Here is a 14400-nt window from a genome sequence, read left to right on the forward strand (position 1 = left end):
TTCTTTTTTTTTCTTTTTGTGATAGAGTCTCTCTCTGTCATCCAGGCTGGAGGGCAGTGGTGTGATTTTGGCTCACTGCAACCTCTGCCTCCTGGATTCAAGCAATTTTCCACCCTTAGCCTCCGGGGTAGCTGGGACTACAGGTGTGCACTACCACGCCTGGCTAATTTTTGTATTTTTAGTGGAGACGGGGTTTCGCCTTGTTGGCCAGGCTGGTTTCAAACTCCTGGCCTCAAGTAATCCACCCGTCTTGGCCTCCCAAAGTGCTGGGATTACAGGCGTGAGCTACCACGCCTGGCCCACATACCTTGATGTACAAATACTTTATTGGTTCCCAGTGTCTATGTGCACTAGAAGATGGGAGGTCCTCTTTCTGTGCCTATTACAGCTGTGGCTTTCGGTCCCAAGCAGCATCTGAAGCGGGTAGCAGCTCCACAGCATTGGATGCTGGATAAATTGACCGGTGTGTTTGCTGCTCGTCCCTCCACTGGTCCCCACAAGCTGAGAGAGTGTCTCCCTCATATTTTCCTAAGGAACAGACTTAAGTACGCCCTGATAGGAGACAAAGTAAAGAAGATTTGCATGCAGTGGTTCATTAAGGTAGATGGCAAGATTCGAACTGATATAACCTACCCTACTGGATTATGGATGTCATCAGCATTGACAAGATGGGAGAGGATTTCTGTCTGATCTATGGCATCAATCGTCGCTTTGCTCTACATCATATTACACCTGAGGAAGTCAAGTACAAGTTGTGCAAAAAGAGAAAAATCTTTGTGCGCGCAAAAGGAATCCTTCACCTGGTGATTCACGATATTCACACCGTCCGCCACCCTGATTCCCTCATTAAGGTGAATGACACCATTCAGATTGATTTGGAGACTGGCAAGATCACTGCTTTGAAGTTCGATACTGGTAACCTGTGTTTGGTGACTGGAGGTGCTAAATGGGGAAGAATTGGTGTGATCACCAACAGAGAGAGGCACCCTGGATCTTTTGACATGATTTACGTGAAAGATGCCAACAGCAACAGCTTTTCCATCATTTTTGTTATTGACAAGGGCAACAAACCATGGATTTCTCTTCCCCGAGGAAAGGGTGTCCGCTTCACCATTGCTGAAGCGAGAGACAAGAGACTGCAGCCAAACAGAGCAGTGGGTGAAATGGTCTGTGGGTGGCATGTTAGATCTTTGTATGTAATTAAAATTAATATGGCATGATTAAAAAATAAGTAAAAATACTTTATTGCTAGAAAGTGCTAACGATCTATCTGAGGCTTCTGTGAGTCACAATCTTTTTGCTGGTGGAGGGTCGTGCCTTCAGATTGATGGTTGCTGACTGATCAGGGCAGTTGTCGCAAGGCTAGAGTGACAATTTCTTAAAATAAGACAACAAAATTTGCCACATCGATGGACTTCTTCACAAAAGATTTCTCTGTAGCATGCAATGCTGTGTGATAGCATTGCATATAGAACTTCTTGCAAAATTGGAGTTGATCCTCTCAAACCCTACCACCTTTTTATCAACTATGTTTATAGAATATTTGAAATCCTTTGCCGTCATTTCGACAATGTCATAGCATCTTCACCAGGAGCAGATTCCATCTCAAGAAACCGCTTTCTGGTTGGGTGCAGTTGCTCATGGCTGTAATCCCAGCACTTTGTAGCTGGGATTATAGGCACCCACCACCACATCCAGCTAATTTCTGTATTTTTAGTAGAGATGGGTTGGGGGTGGGGTTGCACCTCGTTGGCCAGGCTGGTCTTGAACTCTTGCCCTTAAGTGATCTTCGGCCTCCCAAATTGCTGGGATTACAGGCGTGAGCCACCATGCCCGGCTGGTGATTCATTTTTGCATGTGGTATGACATAGCAAACATTATTTTTCCTGAATATTTGTATTATTGTATCAGGTTGTATTGACAGCATTTATTAAGCATTTTATGCCATTACTGCTTATTGACAGGGTCTTACTCTGTCGCCCAGGGTGGAATGCAGTGGCATAATCACGGCTCACTGCAGCCTCCACCTTCTGGGCCCAAGCAGTCCTCCTACCTCAGCTTCCCAAAGTGTTGGGATTATAGGCGTGAGCCACTGTGCTGGGCCTGTTTTTTATTTTTTATTTTTTATTTTTTTTGAGACAGTCTCACTCTGTATCTGAGGCTGGAGTGCAGTGGTGTGATCTCGGCTCACTGCAACCTCCACCTCCTGGGTCCAAGTGATTCTCCTCCCTTAGCCTCCCGTGTAGCTGGGATTACAGGCATGTGCCACCATGCCCAGCTACTTTTTGTATTTTTAGTAGAGACAGGGTTTCACCATGTTGGCCAGGCTGGTCTTGAACTCCTGACCTCAAGTGATCCACCCATCTTGGCCTCCCAAAGTGCTGGGATTACAGGCGTGAGCCACTGCACCTGGCATTTTTTAGTTTTTAAATTCTGTTCCATTGATCTGTCTGTCTTGTCTTGTGCCATTGCCACATTGCATTACAATTTCTACTTTTATCATTTTTTAATGTCTGCCAGGTAAAGTGGATATTGTCTCGTTTTGCATGGAGCCGTTCACTATCCTTGTTGAGTGCTTGCTCTGCACCAGGCTTTGTCCTGGGCACTGAAGGTGCGATGTTGACCTACATGGTCTTTCTCTCTCATAGGTCTTGGAGACACATGCAGACACACAGAGCGGTAATTACAACCTGCCTGATCAGCAGTGCAGCGGGGAGGGCCGGAGCATGGTGGGACACATCTACCCACGTTCCTGCCTTTGTGCCCTAGATGGACTTTCTGGCTCCTGTCTGAGGCCGCCCCTGACCAGGCACCAGATCCTTTCCCCTCTTGCCTTCTCGAGGACCTATTGAAGCAATTCCCTCTTTTCTTTCCTGCACCATCAACCGATATTTCCTTCTCTACTGGAATATTCCCATTAGCTTACATGAATGATGAGTGAATTCCTTTCATTGCACCATATTCTCCAATTACCATCCATTTCTCTGCTTTGTTTATGGCCCAAATCCTTGAGTTATCCATCTTCACTGTCTCCAGTTCTCCTCCCATTCCAGTGGGGCATCACCTCCACCACTCCTCCAATACCTCTCATGTCAAGGTCATCAGTGACCTCCCTGCACCTGAACCCAGTGTTCAGTTCACTTGCTCATAGTACTTGACACTCCAATAGCATTGGACGAAGCTTGTCACTCCCTCCACTTGGCTTTACACAGGCCACTCTCTTGGGTTTCCTTTGACTTTACTGGTCACTCCTCAGAGTCCTTTGCTGTTTTCTCTTTATTCCCCTCAACTATATTTTTATTTATTTATTTATTTATTTATTTATTTTAGATAGAGTCTCGCTCTGTCACCCAGGCTGGAGGGCAGTGGCATGATATGGGCTCACTGCGACCTTCGCCTCCCAGGTTCAAGTGATCCTCCTGCCTCAACCTCCCAAGTAGCTGGGATTACAGGCACGTGTCACCACGCTCAGCTAATATTTTGTATTTTTCAGTAGAGACTGGGTTTCACCATGTTGGCCAGGCTGGTCTTGAACTCCTGACCTCAAGTGATCTGCCCACCCTGACCTCTCAAAGTGTTGGGATTACAGGCGTGAGCCACCATGCCTGGCCATCTTTCCCCCAATTCTAACTGCTGGAGTGCCCCAGGGCTTAGACCTTAGGTCTTTTCTCTGTCTGCACTCACTCCTTTGGTGATCATACCTAGCCTCGAGACTTTAACTATCATTTCTCTTTTTTTTTTTTTGAGACGGAGTCTCGCTCTGTTGCCCGGGCTGGAGCGCAGTGGCCAGATCTCAGCTCACTGCAAGCGCCGCCTCCTGGGTTTATGCCATTCTCCTGCCTCAGCCTCCCAAGTAGCTGGGACTACAGGCGCCCGCCTCCTTGCCCGGCTAGTTTTTTGTATTTTTTAGTAGAGACGGGGTTTCACTGTGTTAGCCAGGATGGTCTCAATCTCCTGACCTCGTGATCTGCCCGTCTCGGCCTCCCAAAGTGCTGGGATTACAGGCTTGAGCCACCGCGCCTGGCCTAAACTATCATTTCTAATGATGGAAATATCTTCTCAAATCATAGAAACTTCAGCTTTATATCCCCTGTTCAGACTTCTCCCCTGAGCTCCAGGCTTGTCGATCACTTGTCTCCTTACATCCCACTTGGATATCCCACAGTTATCTCAAACTCAGTATGTCCCACACTGTACTCCTGATGCCACCACACTGCTCTTTCCATGCCTCTTTATACCTCTGTACATGGTAACTACATTCTTTCAGTTGCTCAGGTCAAAAACTTCAAAGCGCCGGGTGTGGCGGCTCATATCTGCAACTCCAGCACTTTGGGAGGCTGAGGTGAGAGGATGGCTTGAGCCCAGGAGTTCTGTATCAGCCTGGGCAGCACAGTGAAGCTCTGTCTCTATAAAAAATACAAAAAATAAAAATTAGCCAGGCGTGGTGGCACACGCCTGTAGTCTCAGCTACTTGGGAGGTCAAGGTGGGAGGACTTGAGCCAGGGAGGTCGAGGCTGCAGCAAGCCATAATTATGCCATTGCACTGCAGCCTGGGAGAAAGAGCAAGACTGTCTCAAAAAACAAACCAGCAAACAAACAAAAAATTCGAAGCTATTCGCGACTCTTCTCTTTACCACACAGCTCACATAGACTTCATTAACAGACTCTGGACTCTGCCACTCAAATCTAGAATCTGACTGGTGTTCACCACTTCCATCTTGCCATCCTTTTCAAGCTGCCATGATTCCTCACTTGGATTTTCATAATGGCCTCCTGATGGCTCTCTCTGCCTCTGTCCTCACTCCCCTTAGTAGTCTAAGAGTAATGCTTTTAGAATGTAAATCACAGTATGTTACATTGCTGCTCAAAACCCAATGGCGCCTCTTTGTTGTAAGGACGCAGTCCAAGTCCTTACAACAGCCTACAACGCTGCACTTGATTCTGCATCCCCCAATTTACTTCTCTAACTTTCTCTGCTACCATTTCTACCCTAGCCTTATTGGACTCCAGATACACTGGCCTCCTTGCTCTTTGAAGGCCAAGCATGTGACCCTTTCGGGACATATCCTCATGGTTCATCTTGTCACCTTTTGGATTTTGTGCAAATGACAGTGAAACTTTTTTTGATCCTCTATTGATAATTTTAACATCATCCTATCCACTTCCCATCTTTAATTAATTACTTAATGAGTTTATTTATGTATTTGTAGAGACAGGATTTCACTATATTGCCCAGGCTGGTCTCCAGCTCCTGAGCTCAAGCAATCTACCAGCCTTGGCCCCTCAAAGTGCTGGGATTACAGGAGTGAGCCTCCTGCCCGGCCTTTATTTACTTTTTATCTAACTCATTACCAGCTTCTAACTCAGTACCAGCTAACATACTCTATTTTTCATTTTTTTTTTAAAATCTATTTTTTTTTGTTTATTTCCCACTAGCCTGCAAGTTTTCTAAGGGCAGAGATTTCATCTGTTAAATTCCAGGTTGTTTATACAGCTCCTAGAGCCATGCCTGGTATATAACACATGCTCAGTAAATATTTGTTGAATGAGTGATGTCCTTGAATATTGAAATGGATATGTCTGAAGTCTCTACAATTTCTTTTTTTTTTTTTTTTGAGACGGAGTCTCGCTCTGTCACCCAGGCTGGAGTGCAGTGGCCGGATCTCAGCTCACTGCAAGCTCCGCCTCCCGGGTTTACGCCATTCTCCTGCCTCAGCCTCCTGAGTAGCTGGGACTACAGGCGCCTGCCACCTCGCCCGGCTAAGTTTTTGTATTTTTAGTAGAGACGGGGTTTCACTGTGTTAGCCAGAATGGTCTCGATCTCCTGACCTCGTGATCCGCCCGTCTCGGCCTCCCAAAGTGCTGGGATTACAGGCTTGAGCCACCGCGCCCGGCCTACAATTTCTTAAATGAGTTTCTTTCTAAGGAGATAATCCCCTTTATCTTAAGTCATTGAATTTTTTACTCTGACAATTTTTGGGTTTGCCTTTCTAGAGGAGTTATGTGGGTGTCTGTTTCAAAGATTTTAGGTCAAGGTGAGAGAAAAAGAGACTAGTTTGAATTTGTTGGAGGTTTATTTTTTTCAGACAGTTACAGTTGCCGTTGTAAAGCGGAAAGAGAGCTCACCCGGAAGTGGCCAAGGACAGGGAATTTCCCTGTGATGTTGAAGGGTTCCTCTTACCCTTTTGTTATTATTATGGAAGTGGTAGTGGCAGGAGTAGCCACAGTGAGGTAGATAACAATTGCAAGCATTTATGGAATCCTTCACTGAGTGCCAAGCCCTGTCAGAGGGCTTGACAGGCACTTTCTCATTTAAACCTTATAAACCAGGTACTATTATCATTATCATTCTAACTTCATAGATGGTAGACCTAAAGCTTTTTTTTCTTTTTCTGGGACAGGGTCTCAAGATGTTGCCCAGGCTGGTCTCAAACTCCTAGGCTCAAGCAATCTGCCTGCCTTGACCTCCCAAAGTGCTGGGATTACAGACCTGAGCCACTGCACCCAGCCTGACCTGAAGCTTAAATAAAGGTAATGCACAGCCAGTCCCCTGCAATGATCCCCACCTCCTGGTACTCCCATACTCATGTAGTCCCCTCCCATCTTGTACCAGGGTTAACCTGTGGGATCAATAACATACAGCAGAAGTGAGGCTGTCCTTCTTCTGAGATTAGGCATAAAAGACTGGCTTCCTTCTTGAGCACTGTCTTGTCTTTTGTGTTCTCTCTCTCTGTCCCTCAGATCACTTGTCTTACGGAATGTCAGCTGCCATATTGAGAGGATACTCAAGCAGCCCGTGGAGAGACCCATGGAGACACCCATGGGATAAGAAACAGAGACCTCTGCCTAACAGCCAGTGAGGCATTGAGACCTGTTGTATTAGTCTGTTCTCATGCTGCTAATAAAGACATACGCAAGACTGGGTAATTTATAAAGGAAAGCAGTTTAATTGACTCACAGTTTCACATGGCTGGGGAGGCCTCACAATCATGGCAGAGGGCAAAGGGGAAGCAAGGCATGTCTTACATGGTGGCAGGCAAGAGAGAGTTTGTGCAGGCAAACGCCTGTTTATAAAACCATCAGATCTCGTGTGACTTATTCACCACCATGAGAAGAGCATGGGAAAGACCCACCCCCATGATTCAATTACCTCCCACTTGGTCCCTCCCACAACACGTGGGGATTATGGGAGCTACAATTCAAGATGAGAGTTGGGTGGGGACACAGCCAAACCCTATCACCTGCCAACTACCCATGCATGAGCTTGGAAGTGGATTCTTTAACACCATTTGAGCCTTTAGATGGTGGTACCCTGGCTGGCACCTTGACTACAACCTTTGGAGAGACTCTGAGCCCAAGCCACCCAACTAAGCTGCCCCAGGATTCCTGATCCTTAGACATTGTAGGAGGTGATAAATGATAATTATTTAAGCTGCTAGATTTTGACATAGTGTGTTATGCATCAGCAGATAACCAATATAGGTAACTTGCCCAAGATCATGCTGTCGATAAGTGGTAGAACTAAAATTTGAACATGGGCTTGTCTGACTTCAGACCACTGGGCTCCATTGCTGTGGTGACAGCCACAGTATTGACTCTGCTCAACCCTGGCCTGTCGTGAGCTGCCACTGAGTTATGGGGCTTGCCGTGGTTTGCAGGACTGAGAGTGGGGCTGAGAACTGACCCCATGACTTCTAGGACATATTTCATTCATTCTCAATGTGGGAAAATTTAACCTATTTTACATTCCCTGAATTATCTCCATAAACATTTGTGGAAAGCACATTTAAGATGTGGGTTGTGACTTCCAACTGAAACTAGACATCTAGACTTCGTTTTTGGACCATGGATCAGCAAATAGTAAATAATTTTGGCTTTGCAGGTGAAATATATATTTTTTAAAATGCTGCCTTGACACGGTTTTGAGGCCCTGGCTAGAGGCTGGTCGTCCCCTTCTTAGGCAGCTGGTTAAGTCATACTTCTTGGCTGGGCACCGTGGCTCACGCCTGTAATCCTGGCACTTTGGGAGGCTGAGGCAGGCAGACTGCTTGAGCTAGGAGGTCAAGACCAGCCTGGGCAACATGGCAAAACCCTGTCTCCACAAAAAATACAAAGAAATTAGCTGAGTGTGATGGTGTATGCCTGTAGTCCCAACTACTTGGGAAGCTGAGGTGGGAGGATCACCTGATCCTGGAAGGTTGAGGTTACAGGGAGCCGAGATTGTGCCACTGTGTTCCAGCCTCGGTGACGGAGGGAGATCCTGTCACAAACAAACAAACAAACAAAAAGTCTACATCCCAAATCGCCTCGCAGCTCATGCTTTAGGCCACTATACACCTGCCCTAATTGCCCAGAACCAGGTATCTGATACCTGATAGGGACAGCCCCTAAGCCCCAGAGCCTGCTGAAATCACACAAATTGGCCAATCCTAAACCTGCTTCTCCTGCCTAATCCTTTCCTTCCCTGCTGCCCGTCTCTGGTGCTTCCTCGCGGTGGCCCTGCAGGGCGTTGCTGTGTTCTCATCCCAGGGAACTGTCAGTTAGAAAGCGGTAAGACTCAACCCTTTTTCCAGTTTCTCCTGAGATCTGCATAAGGCCTCCTGTCCCTCACCATCCCTCACCACTCACTGTGGGGAGAACAGTGGGCCATATGGCTTCGGTCACAGCGACTCAACTCTGTCTTTATAGGATCCAAACAGCCATAAACAATATAGGAATGTGTTCTGAAGGAAACCGGAATATTTCACCCCAAAAATAGACTTCTTTGGCATATTTTGAGATGATTATTCAGAGAAACTGTAGACAAGAATAGCCCTGAAAAGCTGTCTTTGGTGGAGGAGATTTGCATCTGTAGAGAAAATCTACATTAGTGAAATAAGCAGCCAGGCTTTCTCTGAGCACCCCTTTCTCCATATCTAGGAAAGATGAGCTCACAGGAAAGAGACTGACAGCCTAACACCTTTTAAGATCTGTCAGAGAAACTTTGCCACAGTCCACTTCTATTCTTTCTGAGAGCTGCTACCTGTGACGCTTCATCTGCATGACAAGACCACTTCCACAAGTTTTCCTTCCTTCTCCCATAACCTGTGTGCTACCCTCTTCTGGAAGCCCCAAGCCTCTTATTCTTTCTGTAGCCTCAGGATAGTGTAAACTTCCACTCAACTGTGGCTTTACGCCTGTTCAACTGTGGCTTTACGCCTGTACAACTGTGGCTTTACTGCCTTTGGGAGGTCAAGGCAGGTGGATCGCTTGAGCTCAGGAGTTTAAGACCAGCCTTGGCAACATGGCAAAACTCCATCTCTGCAACAACAACAACAAAAATTAACCAGGCGTGGTGGCACAGGCCTGTAGTCCCAGCTACTCTGGAGGCTGAGGTGGGAGGAGGGTCACTGGAGTCCAGGGGATCAAGGCTGCAGTGAGCATAGATGGCGCCACTACACTCCAGCCTGGGCAATACAGTGAGATCCTGTCTAAAAATGATAATAATAATTACAATCACTCATTGGGCTCTTCTTTGAGTTTTCATATTTTCTGTGACATCCCTGCGTAAGTGTGCATGTAATAAATTTGCTATACTTTTCTCTTGTTAACCTGCCTTTTGTTATAGGGGATTACCCCTTTTCTGCCCCTACACTTTCAATAACATTTTATTTACAAAAATAGGTGGTAGAACAGATTTGACACCCGGGCTATAGTTTACTCATATTTGCTTTAGAATCTTCTGATAGATTTAGATTTTCTGATTCGTGGGTAATATTAAAGAAAGCTTAATCCATATATGAGTTAATGAGTACATCTCTTTAAGCTGTCACTTAGTTGACACTGAAGGACCCTTGCGAAAGCGTTAAAGGCGCTTTGTCATACTCTGTGAACTGTTTCAGCCCTGGAGCCTGTCTGTGTGGCCTTCTATAGTGTTATACTTCATATGATTTTAGAGTGACAGTAATGGGAATGGAGCTGCCAGATGGAAGGCTGATTGCATGTCAGAGGCTAGGCTGGATGCATTCTATTCATCCTCACTACTCATTTTCCTAAGGACACGTGTATCTCCTCATTTTATGGATGGCGAAACTGAGGCTTAAAGAAGCCCAAGATAACACATCTCGTCAGTGGTGGAGGCTACACTCAATCTTGGTAGTTTAACTTAAAAGATCATGTTCCTACCCATGTTATGAAATCACATTTCTGCGATTCCTGTATCTCCTTTAGAGCTTGTTAAAGCCATCTTTTAAAAATGCCTATTGGCATCAAAGACATTTTTTTCCCCTCTATTATTTATTTTTGCTATTTCTTTTTTGTTTATTTTTATTTTTTATTTTTTAATTTTTTATTATACTTTAAGTTCTAGGGTACATGTGCACAATGTGCAGGTTTGTTACATATGTATACATGTGTCATGTTGGTGTGCCGCACCCATTAACTCGTCATTTACATTAGGTATATCTCCTAATGCTACCCTCCCAATTTTTTTTTTTTTTTCTTCAGATGGAGTCTTGCTTTGTTGCCCAGGCTGGAGTGCAGTGGCACAATTTCAGCTTACTGCAACCTCTGCCTCCTGGGTTCAAGCAGTTCTCCTGCCTCAGCCTCCCGAGCAGCTGGGATTACAGGCACCCGCCACCATGCCCAGCTAATTTTTGGATTTTTAGTAGAGATAGGGTTTTGCCTGGCTGGCTTGACTGGTCTCGAACTCTTGACCTCAGGTGGACCAGCGCCTCAGCCTCCCCAAGTACTGGGATTACAGGTGGGAGCCACTGCCCCGGGTCCAATGACAATGATTTAATACAGTATTGCTTTTGCTAAATAACTTTTAATTTTAAGGATTCCCCAAACAGAGAGATACATTTTTTTTTGCTGTTTGTTTGTTTGGTAATTGGAGGTTGTGCACAGGGACAGGACAGATTCTTGCATTCATTTTAGTTCACAATAGAATACAGCAGTTGGCTGGAATTGTTAATTCTCCCTTGGGGGAAACCAAGTGCCTGAGGCAGTGATTGACAAATCAATACATCTTTAGTGGGTCTGGTAAATCAAGTGTCACACGTATGTCAACCTTTTCTCCAGAGTATGGATTTTACCCAGGACAAGTGTGTTTCTTCCTTTCCATAATTTTCTCCTTCAAAATTGCAACATAGTAAGGTATTTAAACAAATCCTTAAGATTGCAAGCTTTTTTTTTTTTTTTCTTTTTCAGTTTTTAAAAGATAGCGTAAGGGATCGTGCTTTTCCCAGCTATTTTAGGGCAAGAACTCAGTTGTTTGCATATTTGCATTTCAACCCCTAACCTCTCCTGAGGACACATGGCTGTCTGACGATGAAGCCCACAGGCACAGCGCTGGGACTGTGGATTAAGCCTCTGAATGCTGACTAGTTTTTAGCAGCATTCCCAGCGTGTGTGAAGAATGTGTTTGTAGCTGGGAGGCAAACAGAACATCCAAAGCCGAGCAAGAATTTTGAAAAATAGTTGTCTTATGTATAAATGTATTTTTGCTCTTAGTGTTTTCTTCTTGCCGATTTCATTATTCCAGATTTCCACTTTCTTTTCAAATAGCTCCATTGTGTTTGATATTCTCATAATATTCTCTCAAGTTTTGGTCACTTGATTTTTTCAAAATGTTCTTCTTCTTATTTTTTTTTTCTTCTTTATCATTTAAACACCCAGCCATGGATGGTTGGCTCAGGTATCTCTCCCCCGCAGTAGGGAAGACCTGGTGACTTCCACACAAGACGCCCTGTATGGCTTTTGCTCTTCACAAATCAGGGCCCAGTTGGAAGTTTTGGCAGGTACTGAGGGCGACAGCTTAGGTTTGTAGCTCTTATAATAGGAACAGCAAGGCTTTGGGCTGTAGATTTATTTCTCTTAACAGTTTAAGTGATCTTTGTGTCTGCTTTTAGGGCCAAATAAATGAATTCTCTTAACTGGCTCTTTATTCTTTTAGTGAAGAAACATATTGTAGAAGTGTGAGTTCTGTTTCGGTAGAAAAACCAAACTAATTTGATGAATTGGCACATTGGCTTAAAGAGTCGCCGATAGTAATTTGTTGAGAATCTCCTTTTTTGCTGCCAGTGGGGAAGGCAGGGTATGGCCCAAAGTGAAGTAAAAACTGGTTCCTGTTCTCAGGAGTTCAAGGTCCAGATGTAAAATAAGGAGAATGCCAGAAAACTTACTTATCAGTGAAAGCATCCAGTTTGAGAAATTGTGGGCCAGAGAGCATTGAAGATGGAGCCTTAAAAGATTGGTGGCATTGACCGGGCGCAGTGGCTCACCCCTGTAATCCCAGCACTTTGGGAGGCCGAGGCAGGCCGATCACCTAAGGTCAGGAGTTCGAGACCAGCCTGGCCAACGTGGCGAAACCTCGTCTCTACTAAAAATGCAAAAATTAGCTGGGTGGGGTGGCGGGTGCCTGTAATCCCAGGTACTCGGGAGGTTGAGTAGGAGAATTACTTGCACCCAAGAGACGGAGGTTGCAGTGAGCCAAGATCGTGCTACTGCACTCCAGCTTGGGTGACAGAGCGAGAGACTCCATCTCAAAAAAAAAAAAAAAAAATTGGTGACATTTTAACAATGTAGCTATATTTGTCATGGCTGTAAAGGAGTGTGTGTGTGAGTTTATGCGTGTCTGTCTGTCTGTGTCTGTCCATGTCCTTTGGGGAATAATTTGCTATTCACTTCATCTGGCACAAGTGTATGGGAGCAATGGGACATGATTTTCTAAAACTAATTTAAATGTAAGACTCATAACTCATCAGGTCTTTAGGAGAAAGGCAATGTATATTTTCCTTTTACATGCAGTAAAATTAGATCCTTGTCTGTACGGATGATGATTAAATTTATTATAAAGTTAATGTCAAACCCATTGTTAGCTATTTTGTAAGTTGAAAAGTGACTGACACATAATGAGCTCTGTGTTGTAATTCTTAAAAATAGTTACAATAACACTGCCCTCGAGGTCGGTGTCTTGCCATAGTTAAATTCATTACACAGCCTGTACTTTCTAAATTTCTTTATTAATTATTTGCCTGTACTTTTAAAGTGGGAATTGATCACCTATTCTAGGCCAAACATCAGGATTAGCAGCAAGTGATCTTAGCTGTTTTGTGGTTTTTTTTTAAGGGGTAACTTCAATTTGCTGTTACAATGAGCTAAAAGATTTCACTTAAAGTATAAAGAATGGCCAGGTACAGTGGCTCACGCCTGTAATCCCAGAACTTTGGGAGGCTGAGGCAGATAGATTGCTTGAGCCCAGGAGTTTGAGACCAGCCTGAGCAACATGATGAAACCCTGTCTTTATAAAAAATACAAAAATTAGCCAGGAATGGTGGCACACACCTGTAGTTCCAGCTACTTGAGAGGCTGAGGTGGGAGGATCACTTGAGCCCGGGAGGTGAAGGCTGCAGTGAGCTGTGATTGTGCCACTACACTGCAGCCTGGGTGACAGAGTGAGACCCTGTCTCAAAAAAAAAAAAAAAAAAAAAAGTGTAAGGAATGGATAACGTTACATTGCCATTCTGTTAATAATTCTACTAGTTGAGTTTTTTTTTGGTTATGTTGCATATTATTAGAAGACACAATAAATCACACTGCAAACTATTTTTATTTTTTGTATGTTTTTGGGTGAGAAATGAAGTATTACCTTGAATCTATGCTTTGTGGACATTCTGCTGTGTTCACATCAGAGGGGCCAGGGAAATTAATTGAGTAAGAGGGAGATTTCAAAAACAGAGAGATTAAAATATGCTGTTTATGAATGAGATGGATTTGGATCTGAAGGCAGGAGCTTCTTCTATTGGCTTGAAATGGACTGATATTATTTAGTAACATTTCTGAGAAATTAATGAAACAATCTGTATTAGTCTATTCTTATACTGCTATAAAGAACTACCTGAGACTGGGTAATTTATGAAGAAAAGAGGTTTAATTGGCTCACGGTTCTGCTGGCTTACCAGGAAGCACAGCTGGGAGGCCTCAGGAAACTTACAATCATGGCAGGAGGCAAATGGGAAGCAAGAACCTTCTTCACATGGAGGCAGGAGAGAGAGTGAGCTTGAGGGGGGAGTTCCATGCCCTTTTAAACAACCAGATCTCGTGAGAATGCTATCACAACACAGCACTAGGAGATGGTGCTAAACCATTAGAAACCACCCCCATGATCCAGTCACCTCCCACCAGGTCCCACCTTCAACACATGGGAATTACAATTTGCCATGAGATTTGGGTGGAGACACAGAGCCAAACTATATAACCATCCTCACAGGAGTGGCAGGAATTGCATGTCTGGTTATGGACAGAAATATAGTTATAATTAAGCATCAATCAGGCTGCACTTTGCCCCACTTCCTTGTAGCTGAAAATCATGTGGTGCCAGATCCTGATCATTGGCACCCCATTGCTCCTATAGACAGG

At 44.6% G+C, this 14400-nt stretch overlaps 1 pseudogene; it reads left to right on the plus strand.

Moving 5' to 3' along the window:
* Positions 1 to 220: 220 nt before the first annotated feature.
* On the plus strand, positions 221 to 1612 carry LOC101018673 (annotated as a pseudogene).
* Positions 1613 to 14400: the final 12788 nt, after the last annotated feature.

Source organism: Papio anubis, chromosome 20, assembly GCF_008728515.1.
Source record: "Papio anubis isolate 15944 chromosome 20, Panubis1.0, whole genome shotgun sequence".
In the NCBI taxonomy this organism is placed as follows: Eukaryota; Metazoa; Chordata; class Mammalia; order Primates; family Cercopithecidae; genus Papio; species Papio anubis.